We start from the raw sequence: 16,482 nt of genomic DNA, 5'->3' as shown, positions 1-16,482 counted from the left end.
CAATCTTGTTTGTTTTGGTTCAATTAGGAATTTCCAAACCAGCGCAGAGCCCGGGGGACCAGAGTGAGTGTGTGATACACACAAAGTGTATATACAATTGTGTTGTTTACATTTGTTTATTTAGGTTTAATAGTTGTAAGATATGTTCGTGCAGTATTTGTTTGCAAAACAGTGGACATTTGCGTTTTCATGGAGAGGACTTTTATTTTGACACTCAATCCAGGGAATCTACCACGGCGAACTGCGCGCTCACTCAGGTCGCCAGAGGAGCTGCAAAGGAGCAGACGTGACTCCGTGGTTTTCACTTTATTAACCTGTTTTACAGGTAAATATGGACAAACTAAACATACTATTACAGTGATTGTGTATTATTTTGATGTGTGGAATATGTACAAGTGTATGAGGTGATTTAAGAGTATTTTTGAGTGCCGATTATATGTTATGTTTGGACTAATGTAAAAAAATAAGTTGTTAAGTGTGCTTCAGTGATCAGTATTGTAGTCGATGTTATTGTGTTATTTGTTTTGAGGCAAAGCTACCTGTTAAGACATGTAAAGAGTTAATTTATTACAGTTAAAAGGCTCCGTGAGGCTCACTCAGCACTCGCGTTTGGCGCGCCTAAGGGTCAGGTGACCACCCACTCAAGAGAAGCACAGAGAGCTGCTGCAGCTATAGGGTTTCTCTGAAAATGCCTCCATATGAGAGAAAATGGTGTAGTTAAGTTCACATTTACTAAGAATATGAGTATTGCTGAGTTTATACTAGTTTTACAGCTTTATATGTACATCTACAAATAATATATTTGTAATTAATAATTGTTAATATTGATTAAGATGTTTATTGAGTATATTAAGAACAACTAAAAGGAGAAAAATGAGAAGATGAGACCGAGTGATTGATTTTTGATGTTGTGGACACTAAATCCACTATTATTGGTTTTATCTGTTCTAAAGTGACAAAATGTGAGAGACAGACAGTATATTGTCAATTGTGAAAGATTTAAAAGCAAATGTCTTTTTATTTTCTGATGCTGTACGATAAATGTGCAGAAAGCCAGTGGAGCTGCAAAGAAGCAGACGTGACTCCGTGGTTTTCACTTTATCATCCTGTTTTACAGTTATACAGTTATCTGTCAGCTGGGTCTCTGGAGTGCTCCGACTCGGTCCCCCCTGGTCCATTCATTTGTTATTTTGTTTTTTAGGAATTTGTGTGACATGTTTGTTTTAAGTGTAAATACTTGCATATATATATATATATATATTTTTTTTTAATGATGTAAAGTAATTATGAAACCTATAAATACATGAAGTCAATATTAAATTTATGTTAAAAGCATTATTAAAAAAGGCATTAACTAGTAAAACTAAAAGAAACAAAAAACAACTGCACTTTTAATACTTCATAATGTAAATGACCTCTGATTGACTAACCTGACATGGTTTGCACAGCTTATCTCAAAAGAACCAAAAAAAAGTTTGTGTATAAAATAAGTCGCTAATTTTGAGATAGAAAAATAATAATAAGTAACGACTTTCTCAGTCGATATGTTTATATTATTTAAAGAAAAACAAGGATGGCACAACACCACCTGAATCCATATCTGAAATCCACAAGATTTGTTTTCTGTTTGAGAGAACAGAGTAATCCATTCATTCAGCTATTTTATGCAGGTTCCTTAAAGTTCCTTACGCTGAAAAAAAGTACAATGAAAAAGAGTCCCATTATTGCTAAAATAAATCCAGTGTCAGCAGTACTTGTGAAATATGTGTTTTTCCTCCATATATCTGTTGTTGGTCTACATTATTCTGCAACATCTCACTCGAAATCTCCATGCGCTTCACAGAGTTCGTGCTTCATAAATGAAACCTCAGCAGCAGAATCTGTAAAGCCAATATTTGTAGAGACGTTTCTGGATGTCTCTGGGCTCTGCGTGAACATTTCCAGGAATAATGGCTGAAGAATGCTTCCCATTGTCAGTACTTGTATTGCATTGTATTTGCAAAACCATATTGTGAAGAACCTGATCTCGCATATCCAATACGACAGCTCAATTAATCAAAACACTTAATTTTGACTGGCATGATTAGCAAATATTAGGAACTAGCATTTATAGCATTTGGCTTAAAACGTCAAAACCTTCCACTTTAGAACAAAAATAAGCTGAACTGTGGATAAATCGCTGGCTTATTGAGCTGTGCAGCTTGTACAGTATGTGCAAATCAAATGTGACCATATTTAAGCTTTTAAAAAATATGTAGAAAACATTGATGGTAAAGTTTGAAGACAAACTTTAATGTTTATGAAAGTAGCTGTAAAAGCTTAAGGTTTGAAGTATTTAGATAGATAGATAGATAGATAGATAGATAGATAGATAGATAGATAGATAGATAGATAGATAGATAGATAGATAGATAGATAGATAGATAGATAGATAGATAGATAGATAGATAGATAGATAGATAGACAGATCTATTTACATGCGAATAGCATCTGGTGTGAGAAGCATGAGAGTGAATCTGAAGAAACTGATCTTATATTGCATTAGAGCAGCTTTTTTTCCTCATGGAACTAGCTAGATATTCCAACCGAAGAACAAAGTGTGCAGTTTGTTTGGCCCCAGCACTTTATGAGGAGGGCATAAATCTCTTCCAGAAGGTTTTTTCCCGCCCAAGTAGATAATGCTATAATGCAATACCCTCACACTTCCCCTCTCTCTCTCTCACACACAGCCATTATTCTCCTTCTTTTTCACTGTGAAGTCAAGTTCCCAAGCACTGGAGATCCTCTAGAAACTCCATAAGGGCTGCAGAGCTAATCAGAAAAAATATACACTTAATATCAATACTTATAATACTTTGATAAATTACATTTCCTCAAGCAAATGCGAGTGATACAAGGCTGTGCAAAGCTCTTCACTATACAATTGGCTGGCTGCTAATCTGTTGCTATGAAGTAGCTATGGTGATATGGTGTTTGTCTATTTGATTTGAGCTGCTCACAGCAAAGACTATAGAATACACAAGACATGTCACTCGTGTAGTTTTGAATGAGGAAAAGTACGGTCAATATGGTGAATGAAGCCGCACCTAGCACAGCAGCCAATCATCGTTCGATATAGATGGATGATATCCGGGGGAGGGGCTTGGACCAGATGTGAGTTTCTGCAGAATTTGTGCGATTCAAATGTTTAAAAAATGAATTTAAGAGAGAGTCATTGTTTAATTTTAATAATGATTCCTAATATAAAATTGAATCGTAAGCTTCGAAAGCAGTTTTGGCCAATTTGATGTTTCCCCAGTCAAACAGAATGCCTGGGCATATTGCTCATGAGGTGTTTCAAAGATGGTCGTTTAGTGAAATTACTTGCCTTGAAGGGACTTTGTCATAGGGTGCATCTCAATTTTTTTGTATCTAATTTGCATGATCTCAATCTAGTATGATTTGCTCATCCCCCAATGACGGTTGTGTTTAAGGGTGGAGTTTGGTGCCTCCTTTTTGCCTCCTTTTAAAAACATTTTTGTTTGACTGAATTTATATGACTTTAAATTAGCCACTAAATTTGCAAAACGTTAAACAGTTACGTTTGCTTGTTGAATTAAGCTGATATATCTGAAACAAACTATGCAAATTTTGTCTGAAACAAATTTTTCGCTAAAGGTTTAAAAGCATTTTTAGAAAATCATCTCTGAAGCTAACTTTACGCAGAAGTGTATTCCTGAAACAAACTTTACATGAAAAAGTGTATGTCTAAAACAAATCTTACACAAAAAGTTTGAAGCCAACTTTAGATAATGCATCTCTGAAGCTAACTTTATACAAAAATATATTACTGAAACAAATTTACGCAAAAGCATAGTCCTGAAACAAACTTTACATTCAAAAATTGTATGTCTGAACCAAATTTTATGTAAAAAGGTTTGAAACAAATTTTAGATTTAGTTTTTCTGAAGCTAACTGTATGTAGATTTGTATTCCTAAATCAAATTTTACGCAAAAGCGTGTTCCTAAAACAAACTTTACATTAAAAATTGACCACCAGAAACGAAACAGTTATGTACGTAACCCTCGTTCCCCGAGGGGGGAACTCCAATGCTACTGTATGTGTCATTGACAGAATTTGAGGTATCAATGAGTCAATGACGCATAGCGTTAGAGTTCCCTCCCTCAGGGGAACGTAACGGTTACGTACGAAATAAACTTTACATAAATAGTTTGAAATCAACTTTAGAAAAAGTATCTTTGAAGCTAAAGTTACACAAAAGTGTATTCCTGAAACAAATTTCACACTAAAAAAAAATATCTAAAACAAATATTACGCAAAAATGTATTCCTGAAACAAACTTTACATAAAAAAAATTGTACGACTGAAACAAACTGTATGTAAAATAATTGAAACCAACTTTAGATAATGTCTCTGAAGCTAACTTTACGCAAATGTATTCCTGAATTAAATTTTATGCAAAAATGTTTTCCTGAAACAAACTTTACATAAAAATTGTACGTCTGAAACAAGCTAACTATACACAAAAAGTTTAAAAAACCAACTATAGATAAAGCATCTCTAAAGCTAACTTTACCCAAAGATGTATTCCTGAAACAAAATTTATGCAAATGTGTATTCCTTAAACCATATTTACATTAAAATTGTACGTCTGAAACAAGTTTTACTTAAAAAGTTTGAAACCAATTTTAGATGGTCTCTCTGAAGCTAACTTTTCGTAAAATTATATTCCTAAAACAAATTTTACGCAAAAAGTGTGTTCCTGAAACAAAATGTACATTTAAAATTGACCACCTGAAACAAAACGGTTATGTACGTAACCCTCATTCCCCGAGGGGTGGAACAGAAATGCTATGCAGACATCTCAAGTCTCCCAGAAGTTCCGGGAGTCTCCCGCAAATGTATAAAGACTCCCAGATGCCCGCAAACAAGTAATATTCTCCCAGAAATCGCGCGTCTCCCTCCCGGTCCTCCAATACATCGCGCACCCTTCTCACCCCTCCCCACCGCATCCCTCCTTGCTCTTCAGACACAACGCGCGCACCCTGTCAAACCCAGTCACGACGCTTAACTCCCACGACTTCTCGCAAATCATTTCAGTCTCCTCCGGGAATAACTATTCTTAACTTGGGATGTCTGTGCTATGTGTCATTGACACAACTGGAGGTATCGCCAATTGTGTCAATGTCACATAGCATTGGAGTTATGGGAACAAAACAGTTATATACAAATCAAATTTCATACAAAGAGTTTGAAACCAACTTTAGAAAAAAAGTGTCTTTAAACTAACTTTTACACAAAGTGTATTCCTGAAAAAATACTTTACACAAATAATGCATTCCTAAAGCTCCAAAGATGTTTAAAAAATGTCTTGTGTCAAGGTTTTCACATTGACAGCTGTCACTGTAACAATGTTAGTAGTTTTGCTTGTTTACCGAGGTGGCAACAGTAGCTAAGGGGGGCGGAGCTTACCAATAGGCCAATTCAAAACAAATGCCGACAAATTTTTAATGCAGCGCCTGAAAGAAATGGCGGTCGGCTTCATTCTCTGTGCCATTTTCTTTCTCTGTGTCTGAGAGTAATAGATCAGAGCTTGGCACCTGCAGAGTCCTCTGCGGGGGGACTGAGGGTCTTCATTTTCATTAAACACAATAGCCCAGGGACAGCACATCCAGTCGGCCTTATCTATAAAGAGAAACATTTTGCCTGGCAAGGTCAGTTCCATTTCTTCTCATTTCCTCTAACAGACAAACAAATAAATAATCTAATGAAACCTCCTTCACAGGTGGGGCGTTTATGGATGGTTCGTTCCCGGTCACAAATAAAAAACGGAGCAGGGAGAGAAGGTGCCTTTTTACTTCGGAGCGTGTGGTAAATTATGTCTTGATTGAATAAATAGTATTCTGTGTCGCTGGTGTTAATGAAATCTGAACATTTTAGTCATGTAGACTCAATCGGTAAATCTGTGTGCCGTCTTAAAATAGATGTTTGAAAGTATTTAGCAAACTATTATTAAGATGTCAATAGTTACTTAAAAATGTAATCGATCACCATTTTAAAAACGTCTGAAAATGTTTGTCATTTTTTTACAATTAAATTGTGTACCAAGGTTGTAATAATTTAGGATTTTTCATAGTTTTAGTTTTTATTTCGTTTTGCCTTTTTGTTTTTAAATTCAGTTTTAATTAGTTTTTAGAGGCAGATTTACAACTTTTTTTAGTGTATATATATATATATATATATATATATATATATATATATATATATATAAATTGCTTAGTTTTATTTATTTATTTTTTTATTGGTTTCAGTATTAGTGTTTTCTAAATAAGGATATTTGATAGTAGCAAGCTTTAAAATCATCAGAATAAATATTGTATAATTAAAAACTCCTGTCTCAGAGAACACCTGACCACATCATCTACCACTACCATTTGCCCATCCTCAAATTCAAAGTCTCTGATTCAAGTCTCTGTATTTAATACTATCACCGTGCTGCTGTTGTTTTTGTCGCGAGAGCAACAGCAAAGATAACTGGAAAAAAAACGTCTCGATCTGGCCAATCGCAGCAGGATTAAAGACTTTGAGGTGCCGTACAGGTCAAACACCTGGCAGAGCGAAGCGAATAGATTCACTTCCAAAAGACATAAATATGAAAACAAAGGACGTTCTTGCTATAATTTTAGTTCGTTTCAGTTAGTTTTGTATGTACAATACAGTTTCAGTTCTATTTTTTTTTTTTGACTTGTTTTATTTTTATTTCAGTCAACGAAAATGATTTTTGTTTGTATGTTAGTTTTCATTTTTCATTAACTATAATAACCTTGTTGTATACTTTGTGTATGTGTTAAATACGGCAACATCCCGCTTTCCCTCTTTGAAGCTAATACGCAAGTAACTGTAACTGCAATTCATCAAACTTCCACTAGGCCTGGCTCTAAAATAGAGCACATTTCTATTGACCCTCAATAGCCGCATTTCCACTATCAGGCCAGTGCGAGCCAGGGCTTATATCGGGCCAGGCCGGGCCAATCGCCCGGGAGGTTGAGCAGTGAGGCCGAAATCATGTCGCGTTTCTACTGTGGGGCTAGTAGCTCGCAGCGCGTCACGCAAACCCCGCCCCCAGAACATCCCCCGAATCGAACGTCACTCAAACCGCCCACTTCAGCGAGAATCATGCAGATAAAGCACACCATCACATCATCACGAAACTATTAAAATTAGGACAACCAAAAGAAACAAATGACACGTTACTGTACAGCAGTACAACGCATGTCTATACGCACATGCCTGTGTGTTTTCATTGATCATATTCATTTACTCGCCGACCGACTGGCATCGAAATCCAGTGGTCTTGCCACCAACGGAGGGACCCGGAGCGCAGGGAGCGCACACATCCATAATATAACACCACATATAGAAAATTCTCTGTTAATAACTCGATATAAAATGTATTTTATAACATCCTCTAGACAGAATCTGTCCAACATTCATCCCAAATGCTCCGGAGAGAACTGAAACATGATTATTTTCCCCCTATAGGCTTTATGACACTTAATAGGTGATTCCCTTTATTTAAAGATGTTGCTTATTATATCTTAAGTAAAGGAAAGTGTTCAGTGTTTCAGCACATAAGAGCAGCACGTAATAAAATATAGCCTATATTTCGTTGCGCTCAGCAGCTATGCACTAATAAAGCTCTTTATGTATTTAAAATGTCCTTTTTTAATTTTACCACGTCATATAAAAACACTTGTTTGAGGACACAGAGCACATTTTGAACTTGCAGTTTTCCCCGTCAAAAAAGTGCTGCGCAGCTGCAGACAGAAAAAAAGGTCGCCTAGTTTCTGCTTTCACTCACCCCGAAAATGCTCTGTTTGCATGATTTTATTAATTTCATCGTATCCAAATACTTTATAAATAATATTTAAAACATTTTCCGGTGTTTATTTATTTTTATTTTTTAGAAAATATCTAAAATCTTTTTTTCAGAGGCTTTTGAAAAATGAAAGTTTAATATAAATTTGAAACAGTTTGATATAGTAGGCCTACCTAATTGTTATAGCTATAGCTTTTGTTAGTTTTATATTGGTTTATTTATTTAATGTGATTTTATTATAGGCCTATCTAATATTTGTAATTCTTTAAATTATTTCAATATAGGGCTATTTTATCTAGATATGACACTATTGTTTTGAGCCTACAAAAGTGGACATGAAATTTGTAAAGTTTAATGTCCTACTGTTGTATTCATATAGTGTATTATCTCCAAAATAAATTAAAACAATAAAAAGAAAAGAAAAAAGCCGCTCGCGGCATCAACAGAGCTATGAATGGAGCGCTTTTTTCGGTCTCACACACATACACAGGCATCTAAACGCGCAAAAACACACACAGTATTAAACTTGACAAAACCTCTTGAAAACCTTTACTGTCTGCTGTGTCTTTAATATGGTGTAAAGATTATTATGCGTTATTGAAACATCAAAGATGCAGCAAAGAAATATCATTTTATGCAACAGCCTTACATTTAAAAGATAAACTTAAGGGCGATCATATGCAAAAAAGACCCCAGCCTATAATTTGTTCCAGATGTTTTCTTTCCCTTATTTATTTATTTGTTTGGCGCATGTACTCGAGTGCGATCGGAAAACTGTGTCCGCCTCTCCTTTCACTCCGCCCCGAAGCCCCGGCTGGCCCTCCTTGGCCCAAGGTATTCGGCGGGCCGAAAAAGGCTGGCCGTTGGCCCCGAGAAAGCCCCGCTTTGGCCCGATTAGGCCCCGGAAGTGACAGTGGAAACGCCACTGGCCTTGGCTCGCCCTGGCTCGCTCGCTTTAGGCGCGATAGTGGAAACGCGGCTAATGTTAAAATGGCCAAATTTACAGCAGAATTTACAGCCTAGTACAAAAAACGATTTTTGTGTATATAGCAAATATTACACTTCATGACAACTGTGAGGGGGTGATTATTTTCTCAGTTTTTTCTCCATTTAGTTTATATTAAGTCTGCATAATTAAGGGAATGGCAACTTGAGTAAAAGCTAGGTCTCGCTGGTCGCCGAACTCGACATACAAATTGTATTTTTTGTTTTGTTTTATGTAGCTTTACACAGTCAATTGCCTTTTGGAATTATTTCTTACAATTACCAGATGATATGGCATGCTGTGCACTTAATTGTGCTCGCAAACCTTTAAAGTGGCCCTATTTGTTTTACTTAAGGTAATTTATCATTTATAATTTTTTTTAGACCTGTAATGCACTCCAGACTCTGACAGATTGATTAGCTGTAGGTTAAAGAACAGTCATCTGAAATGTTGCCATGCAGTGTTATGCCTAGATTTCATAAATAGCCTTGCTTTTACTAACACAGACTATATTTGTAATATTTGGAAGTAATTAGCATTTTCTTTCTGTAGAAAAAAAAAAAAAAACGTCATAAGAACAATGTTTAGTGACCCGATGTATTACAACTGTGTTTTTAAAAGCCCAAAACATGTTAATGATATTGTACACAGCCAAGTGGTCAGAACAGAAACAAATCGCAGGTAATTAAGTGTTAGGTGTTTCTCCCAAAGAAAAGCCTGTTTAGGCAAAATGCTAGCAGATATAAGTAGCTCTGCTCATGCTCCACCTCTTAGCCCTTTGTCGGTTACCCCTGGTTGGTGTGATGGCACTCAAACAAAATGGCAATGGTTGACCACGCCCACATGTAGCTTCATTTTGTTTTGTTTTTTATTCCCAGGTTCTGCTGACGCATTTCCTGAATGTTCATTTCCAATCTTAAGTCAATTGTACATCGTTTGTTTTGGCTCAATTTGGAATTTCCCCAACTATTGCAGAGCCTGGAGGATCAGAGTGAGCGCTTCAGCTTGGCCCCAGCCGAATCCCACTTGTAGCTTCTTTTGCGATCTTCAGAAACCAATGGGTGATGACACAGATGCCACGTCTATATAATTTTTTACAGTCTATGGTTAAATCCAGTGTTAAACTAAAGTAAAAAGATACTTCTTTAAATTAAATTAATAATTCTACAATGAATTATATTTATTTAGTTTGTTTAATTTAAATTCTACCTTAGTGTTTATATTATAATTTTGATTAATCTAAACACTAATATAGAATTCATATATTTATTTATATTATTATTAATCTAAACTAATAAAATAAAAACAATTGATATATTTATATTATTATTATTTATAAATGTTCATAATAAAATATGCTGTTAAATAAATTTATTCTGACTTAAACTGTTCATCTCTTAATGAACGATGCTGCCTATAGTAAAATTAATGTAATAATAATAATAATAAATATAATTAATGAATACAGATTTATTTTTACGACTGTCCCTCAACCTAATGAGACAAGATTCTCAAACTTTTACATGCCAGCCAGTCTTTCTGGGCCGTGCGCGTATATTTAAATCCACTCCAGCAACAGGAATGGCAGCACCAAGATGAATTTCAAATCCCACACTTGTCACATGCAACAGTTCCCACCTGTGGATTTGGTGAAAAGACATCAAAAAGATGCCTGTGTGGAAGTAGAACAGTTATTTTTGTTTCCTTCCAGGTGTCTTTACAACTCCACTAATACGTTCAGGTGTTCGCATCTCTCTCTCACGTTCGCCAGATCGGCCCAGCTGGAGGACTAACTCAAGTACAGCTGGATGGAACATTTGAAGATCTCTCATATCCATGCTTTATTTGTTCAGTATTCTGCTGAAGCTGGTCTAATGCAACTTTAACCCTCAGTGTTTTGGCAAGTGTATCATAAAAAATCACAGAGATGGAGGTCATCAGATGAGAGGAAGTCCTGGATGAGTAGAGGAGGATGGAGAAACCAAAGCTGGAGAGGTTTTGTGTTCATGAAGGTAACATTTGGTTGGCTTTTTGAGTAAAGATCCATTGCAAATTCATGAAAAAATGGTTGGGTTTAAATTCCTCACAGGATGCTTGATAGATTTCCAGTTTGCTTCATATTTTGCTGTTAAAAGTACTTTTGCAATCGTTTTCATTAGTTAATGTTAGTTGTACAATACATGTAGAGCATTTATTAATCATAGGTCAGCATTCAAAAATTTTATTCTGTATGTTTGCACAAGTGAAGTTTATGTATAAATAAATTTTGAGAGGATCACGTGCTTATGATTGCTAGCAGCTGACCCGCATTATCTAATTCATTATGATCCAATCATAATGACTCCTAAACTACTATAAATACCCTGGGGTTTATTCCATTGCTATCTTCGTCCCCCCTTCCTCCCCTACTCCTCCTTCTTAGACGGGTGACACGGTGGCCCAGTGCCTAGCACTGTCGCCTCACAGCAAGAATGTCTCTGGTTCCTGGCTTTACCAAAACTAGCAGACATTTCTGTGTGGAGTTTGCACTTCTCCCCGTGCTCACGTGGGTTTCCCCCGGGTTCCCCGGTTTCCTCCCACCGCCTAAAAACATGCAATTAAGTCAATTGAACAATCCAAATTGTCAACATAGACACACTTCTAGTTAGTAATTAATTTCAAGAGCATTCACTTGCTACAGCAGGGGAGTTCTCGAGATCTACCTGAGCTCAAACTCCCCTCCCGCCTTGCAACGGGAGGGAGCCCTGGGCTCGAGGATCTCATGAGCTTTTATAATTAATCATCAGCTAAGTGTGAACTCTTGAAGTGTTATTTGGGTGTTTAGGCAGACATCAAGTGTACATTCTTATGTAAGAGTTTATGGGTGCATATGCATAGATCAAGTTCATAAGTACCGGTATATGCGAGTGTGTATAGGTGTGTTTGCATGCAGCAAGTTTATATGTATATGCGAGTGTGTATAGATGTGTTTGCATGCAGCAAGCTTATATGTATATGCAAGTGTGTATAGGTGTGTTTGCATGCAGCAAGTTTATATGTATATGCGAGTGTGTATAGGTGTGTTTGCATGCAGCAAGTTTATATGTATGTGCGCATGTTAATGTGGATGTTTATGTGAGAATCGAGTTTATATGTATGCGCGCGTCTATGTGGGTGTATTCATGCATCAAGTTTATATGTATATACACAAGTTTCATCTATGTTGTTTTGAACATCTAGTAGTATAGGTGTATATGCGAGTAATTTATAGGTGTATATACACATGTTTTATGTATGTGTTGATAAGCAAAGTTTGATTTAAATCCTACACGGCACCTCATATTTACTAATGTATTATCAATTCGTTTTATTTTCGGCTTAGTCCCATTAGTAATCTGGGGTCATCACAGCGGAATGAACCGCCAACCTATCCAGCATATGTTTTATGCAGCGGATACCCTTCCAGCAGCAACCCATCACTGGGAAACATTCATACACACATTTACACACAAACACTACGGAAAATTTAGCCTACCTGTACCGCATGTTTTTGGACTTGTGGGGGAAACCGGAGCACTCGGAGGAAACCCACGCAAACATGAGGAGAACATGCAAACTCCATACAGAAACTCCAACTGACCCAGCCGAGGATCGAACCAGCAACCTTCTTGCTGTAAGACGAACATGCTACCCATTGCAGCCCTTAATGTATTATTAAAATCCAAATTACTGTTTGTTTACATGTTAACATGAACTAACGATTAACAACTTTGTTTCCATTAACAAAGATAAATAAACACTGTAATGAAAGTTTTTCATTGCTTGTTCATTTTAGTAAATGGATTAACTAATAATAACTTGCAACTTTATTGTAAAGGGTTACCCATTTTTTAAAATAAAAACATTTGAGCAAAGTAATTGAGCACATGGACACCCAAACTCTGATTTTAATACGATTAAGGGTGCTTTCACACCTACACTTTTGTTTCGGAACGTGTTTCGTTTGCCCAGTTAGCGCGGTTCGTTTGGCATATGTGAACAGGGCAATCGCGCTCTGTTCCGCTCCAAAGTAATCGCTCCGAGACCGCATGAGTGAGGTGGTCTCGGCCCGATTGAAACGAACCCTGGAGCGGTTCGATCCGAGTGCGGTTATATCACAGTGTTTTATGGATATGTAATAGGCTTACGGCTATATGAAGAGGGAATTATGAGTATGGCGGGAAGTTTCACGAGTCTCTGGATGCCCGCAAACGAGTGATGATCTCCGGGTAATCTCGCGTCTCCCTCCCGGTCCTCAAATAGGCATCGTCGCGCACCCTTCTCACCCCTCCCCACCGCATCTCTCCTCAGACACGTCGCGCGCTCGTGCACCTTGTCAAACTCCACCAAACCACCACCTCTCCTGACAGCTGAGCAGGACGCTGCAAAATAAACCCTGACACTCTGACCAATGTGAGGAGAGTTTACTCGCACGTGCTCTATTGGTCAGATTAGAAACTTTGCAGTGTGAAAGCGAACCGCTCCAAGAGCAAAGAGCAACAATGTAACAATTGTAATCTCTGTTTCGGAACAACTGAATCGATTCACAGGTGTGAAAGCACCCTAAGACTACTCTGATTAAGATGTGCAGACCTGGACTAAAGCATCCACCGATTCCTGGACAATCTGTGGTGGAATGTGGCGTTGGTGGATGGAGCAACATATGATGTCACAGGTGTGCTCAGCTGGTCTGGGGAACGGGCGGGCCAGTCCATAGCATCAATGCCTTTGTATCACAAGACACATTCCTGCCACGAGTTCTAGCATAGTCTTGCATAAAGGCTGATTTATACTTCTGCGTCAAGCAACACGTGCGGTCGCATAGCCCTCGCCATGGCTGAAGCTGACATGCAGATAAAAAAATGTAACTACACATCGCAATGACGGGTGGCTCAAGCTCTGTGTCGGCTTGGTGATGGTGACAAGCGTAGGCGTTGCTGAGAGCTGCGAGCCTGATGGAGCGAGTGTTTACAAGTGTGGAGTCTCGAGAAGGAGCTCCAGATGGAAACTTTTGGTTTCTGTTTACCTTATGATCAAAATTGTTGCACATCTGTCAGTTCCCGCTTCTGAATGAGCAAGTTTTAGCTTCTTGTAGCATTCAGCAAAAAACAAAATACCCTCAAAGAAACTCAACACAGAGGAACATAAATACCTACTGCCAGCTAGTTTCAGAAGTGTTATTGCAGAGTAAAACAAACAGAATGCATAAGTACGGCTACACGCAAGGATTTTGCCATGGGTCACACTGATCACTCCACGCTGAAGTATAAACCAGCCTTGAGGAGGAATCCAAGGCTAACTGCATCAGCATATGTTCTTACAAGGGGTCTGATGATCTTATCTTAGTATCTAATGGCAGATAGACTACCTATGGCGAGCACATGGGGGGCTGTACTTCCCTCCAAAGAAATGCCACCCTACACCATTATTGAACCACTGCCAAACAGGTCTTGCTGGAGGATGTTGCAGGAAGACATTCTCCATGGCGTCTCCAGACTCTTGTCACATGTGCACAGTGTAAACCTGCTTTCATATGTGAAGAGCATGGTGTGCCAGTTTGGTGTTCTCTGGCAAATGCTAAATGTCCTGCACAGTGTTGGGCTGTAGGCACAACTCCCACCTGTGGATGTCAGGCACTTATACCACCTTCATGGAGTCAGTTTCTGACCATATGAGCAGACACATGCACATTTGTGGCCTTCTGGGGGTCATTTTGCATGGCTCTGGCAGTGTTCCTCCAGTCGCTCCTTGCACAAAGGTATAGGTTGCCATCCTGCTGTTGGGTTGTTGCCTTCATTTGGCCTCCTCCATATCTCCTAATGTACTGGCCTGGCTTCTGGAAGCGCTTTCAATTTCTGGACTATACCTGCCAACACTCCTGTTTTTCCCAGGTGTCTCCTGTATATCAGACCCATCTCCCGCCACCCCCCGCTTTGTTTTTTCTCTCAGAAAACTCCTGTAATTTCACACCCGGTCCTCAGCTTTTTGATACAGTCTATAACACCCCTGGATTGCCAACTTTGGTATAGTATTCGATCGCAATGGCTTCCCCAAAAACTGATGCATAGTACAGTTACCTTAGCTGTGTTCTTTAGACACTTCACCCCCGACACCTAGACATCCCCACCACTCTCCTCTCCACCCTCATCCTCTACTCACTCATTCCCGACCCCCAAATGTTAGCAGGTATGCTCTGGACACTATGCTGACAGACACAGCAAACCTTCCAGCCACAGCTCACATTGATGTGCATCCTGGATGAGTTGCACTACCTGAGCCACTTGTGTGAGTTGTAGACTCCGTCTCATGTTACCACTGGAGTAAAAGCATTCAAAAAAGACCAAAACATCACCCAGAATGCATAGGAACTGAGAAGTGGTTTGTGGTCATCACCTGCAGACCACTTCTTTATTGGGGGTGTCCTGCTAATTTCCAATAATTTCCACATGTTATCTATTCCATTGGCACAGCAGCATGTGGAATTGATTGTAAATCGGTGTTGCTTCTTAAGAGGACAGTGTGATCGACATGGAGTAACATTGTGTTGCCGTCATATGCTGCGTCCCAATTCACATACTATCCATTCTAAATAGTATTCGAAAATAGATTTAATTTGTCCCAAACCATAGTAACATAAAATAAAAAAAACAGTATGCTAAAGGTTCCCAGATGGATTACTATTTCCAGTAAAAATTTGAAGGGTAGAAGCATGCATACTCGCTAATGTTGCCCACAATACATTACACGTACATTTACATTTAGTCATTTAGCAAACGCTTTTATCCAAAGCGACTTACAAATGAGGACAAGGAAGCAATTTACACAACTATAACAGCAACAATGATTAAGTGCTATAAGCAAGTTTCAGGTCTGTAAAGTCTAAGAAGGAAAGTATTAGTATTTTTTTTTTTTTTTAAATACAGTTAGTGGTATATCCAGAGAGGCAATTGCAGATTAGGAAGTGAAGTGGAGACTAAATAGTTGAGTTTTTAGTCGTTTCTTGAAAACAGAGAGTGACTCTGCCGTTCTGATGCAGTTAGGGAGTTCATTCCACCAACTGGGCAGATTGATTGACACGTTGGATGTAAATTTAATTAGAACGACAAACTTGGCTAAAAAGTGTAAACAAACTATAAACATAGTGGACACACGAGACCACCCACTAAGTAGAAAGGCTAAAGTTGTTTGAATGACTTAATCAATTCGCTTGTTAAGTGGTGACGTGTTGGTGACATATGTAATACTGTTTCCGGGTCCAAGCCGCCATTCATTTTAGTGGAGAAATCATTCGTTTATGATCACGTTTTATTCCTATCACACATTAAAGTTAAGTTTACATAAAATCATAGTGTACACAACAATCTCTGGGCTTGCTGCATAACAAATACCAAAATTTTAACAATAAAAAAAAATGAATCACTTTCTGGCCATTGGATATTAGCCATGGAAATATATATTGCGATCGTGATTTTCGAAAGTATTAAATCGCTTTGTAATTGTTTATTATTACCATTTCATGAGTCTCCCCATTAAGTTGAATACAGCGCTTGGACCTGGAAGCCGCTTCGCTTGACGTCACACTTAACAAGCGGATATCTA

The 16,482-nt window shown here is 38.1% G+C and overlaps 1 protein-coding gene across 4 annotated transcripts in view; it reads left to right on the top strand.

Annotated features, from left to right (window-relative positions):
• Positions 1-255: 255 nt before the first annotated feature.
• The window catches only part of cntnap5b (contactin associated protein family member 5b), a 179,167-nt gene continuing 162,940 nt past the window's right edge, over positions 256-16,482 (top strand). For 2 of the 4 annotated variants that reach the window (XM_009296210.5, XM_073937421.1), the window contains exon 1: positions 256-325. The gene's annotated coding sequence lies outside the window, so the exon portion shown is untranslated. Of the gene's footprint in view, positions 326-5,586; positions 5,716-5,786; positions 5,873-9,743; positions 9,927-10,576; positions 10,878-16,482 lie in introns of all 4 variants that reach the window. The other 2 variants (XM_073937419.1, XM_073937420.1) reach the window with 2 other exon arrangements.

This window comes from Danio rerio, chromosome 22 (assembly GCF_049306965.1).
Source record: "Danio rerio strain Tuebingen ecotype United States chromosome 22, GRCz12tu, whole genome shotgun sequence".
NCBI lineage: Eukaryota > Metazoa > Chordata > Actinopteri > Cypriniformes > Danionidae > Danio > Danio rerio.
Note: the sequence above shows the minus strand (reverse complement) of the source record. Positions and strands in the feature narration are given on the sequence as shown.